This window comes from Tachypleus tridentatus, chromosome 4 (assembly GCF_004210375.1).
Source record: "Tachypleus tridentatus isolate NWPU-2018 chromosome 4, ASM421037v1, whole genome shotgun sequence".
Lineage (NCBI taxonomy): Eukaryota > Metazoa > Arthropoda > Merostomata > Xiphosura > Limulidae > Tachypleus > Tachypleus tridentatus.
Window position 1 is genome coordinate 51403606 of NC_134828.1, and position 2946 is coordinate 51406551.

Consider the following 2946-nt stretch of genomic DNA (forward strand, 5'->3'; position numbering starts at 1 on the left):
TTGTCAGGCAGTGTAAGACTAGAGGGAAGGCAGCTAGTTATCACCACCCACCGCTAACTAATGGGCTACTCATTTACCAACGAATAGGGTGATTGACCGTAACGTTATAACGCCTCCACGCCCGAAAGGGCGAGCATGTTTGGCGCGGCGGGAATGCGAACCCGCGACCCTAAGATTAGAGTCGCACGCCTTAACACGCTTGGCCATGCCGGCTCTAGAAATACATATCGGAATAGAGTAATACCTTTCTTGGCTTGTGTTTTGAACAAGTTTTGATACTTTAAATGTACAAAAAATTATTAGTATCTTTTTCAAACCATCAACAACAAAATAATAACGTCATTATTTGTTTATTTCTTTCTCTTTCAACTCAGTAAAGTATATTTCGAAATCAACAGAATACTGCTTTCCTACAGATTGCTAAGGTATTAACTCCTTTATGACATTAAGATAATTACTTGCTTGTCTGAGGTACGCCTGTCACAAAAAAGGTGTAATAGCTAGATATTTTTTAAAGTAATCTACGTAATGTGTCGTAGTGATGATACCCGTCATAGACTGAATACCAACCTTGTTATAATTTTGAGAATTTCGTTAGCTTATATCGACCTTCTATTTGAGCTTTTACAAGATCTTGTAACATGATCAGATATTTGGTGTAAATTTATTTATTTGAATAAAGTCCTTAGTGGTGCAGTATTAATCTTAATGACTTCTAATGCTAAAATTGTAGATAATTTGTAATGCAGCTTCGTGCATACCAATAAACAAATATATAAACAGAATATTTATTATTATTATTTAATACAAAATTATAAAATAACCAGAAATACTAATCTGAAGATCCATGCATCTGTTTTCAATTAGGCTTACCAAATGCCGCATTGCTCCTAATTTGAACTTCCTCTTTAATTATCTCCTATCCGAATTTTATAAAGCTTACATTGTGTGACAGCAACAGTAATATAACATCTAATCTATTTTATTACATAATTTTTATATGAAGAAACCAAATAAAAGAAACGTATATTCACATATTACCATTAAAATGAACAAATCATATGTGAAAAATTATCGACCCTTTCGCAGTTTGCAACGACCCTGGGGGCGTTAATTAGGTGCAATACAGTTTTTTATTGACATTCTTCTTTTTATTTTTACATTTTATTTTTCTTCGATGACTCAATGGCAAGCTTGAGATTTCATAACGCTACAATTCGTGGTTCGATCTCTATGGTGGCCACAGTGCAGATACCTATGCACTAAATACCAAAGCAAACGAACAAACCTTATAAATCCACATCAAATATACAGAACAGACATAAACAGACACTAAAAATGTTTAAATATCATAGAGATTAATGCTGTTTTATACTCTAAAAATATATAATCATCTGATTTGGGCAAGTCTGTTTAAGAATGATTTAATCTCGTTGTATAAAATCGGACATAAATATTTGTTTGTATTGCTCTTCTAATTGAGTTTTGTACATCACGTATCACACATCGCAGATATTTTGTTAATACCACGTATAGTTACTAACAGAGCCTGGTGTAGAAGTATGAAAAGGGTTTAATAATCCTCATTCATTTGAAAGTTATGATACTTTTTTGGCAATTTCTTAATAATATTATTCATATTTCAATTATAATTGTTAATTTTTTAAGAAATTTATAAAACATTTTTTATATGTTTGTCAAATGTGGTTACGTTTTGGTACAAGTTTCAAAGTGTATTTTATTTCTTTTGGACAAACCTGATTTCAAGATTTTTTATGTTTTAAATAAAATACATTCGACTTAAATAAATTTGTTATAAAAGGTTACATTAAAGCCACCCAGTGTTATTAAAACAAATCGAGAATCACAATATTCCAGTTAATCCACTAACTGAACATTACTTGTATCAGTCGAAGCTTCGTTTACTAAGCTAAGCATAAAGCTATTTGTGAACTGTTTACATGTTGATGACGTCACAAGCTCATTTCCACGTTGTTGATGACGTTATTGGCTATTGAGGCGTAAGAATTTGGTAAGCTAATTTAGGCCCAGCATGGTCAGGGGGCTGGACTTGTAATATTAGGATCCAAGGTTCGAATACCTTTCACACCAAAATGCTCGCCCTTCAGTCGTGGGGCGTTAAAATGTGTGTAAATCCCACTATTCGTTGCTAAAAGAGTACCCCAAGCGTTGGCGGTGGGTTGTGAAAACAAGCTGCCTTTCCTCTAGTCTTACACTGCTAAATTAGGGACGGCTAGCGCAGATAGCTTTCATGTAGCTTGTACGAACTTCAAAACAAACAAATTAATTTATATTTTCCATTTCAAGTCTTGGAATTTAACTTTTTAAGAGTGATGTATATTGAATATTTTGGCTTCAAAATCGTGACTAAACTGGAAAAATATTTCGTAAAAACGTTTTGTCTGGTGCAAAAATCATTTACTTTAATCCGTGTTCTCTTATGCAGAGAACATATTTTATTCAAATGATTATAACATGGTTTAAATTTTATATAAATCTTCAACTGTTCCTATGTTAAAATCTGTGATATATTATTTTATTGTGTTCCATGAAAGATATTGAGACGACAATGAATTAATTTTTGCAGGTTTCGTGTGTAACCCAGTAGTTAGTATATCGGACTGTGAATTCGAGGGTCCGTGGTTCGCGTTTCTTTGCCACAAAATTGCTCTACGTATTTTGGGATTATGCTTGCTTTTTAAGAATGACAGGTAAATCTGAATACTCGAAAAGAATATTCCAAGAGTTAGTGATGAGATGCCGTTGATTAGCTTTCCCTTTAGTTTATCAATGTCTGAAACAAACTTGTGAATTGCAGTATTCTTAAGAATGAACCTTATGTAACAAGCTTAAACCAAGCAGTTTTCAGCGATTTCCTACCTTCATCGTTTTGTTTTTGAGGGTGTAAACCTGGTTTAATTAGTT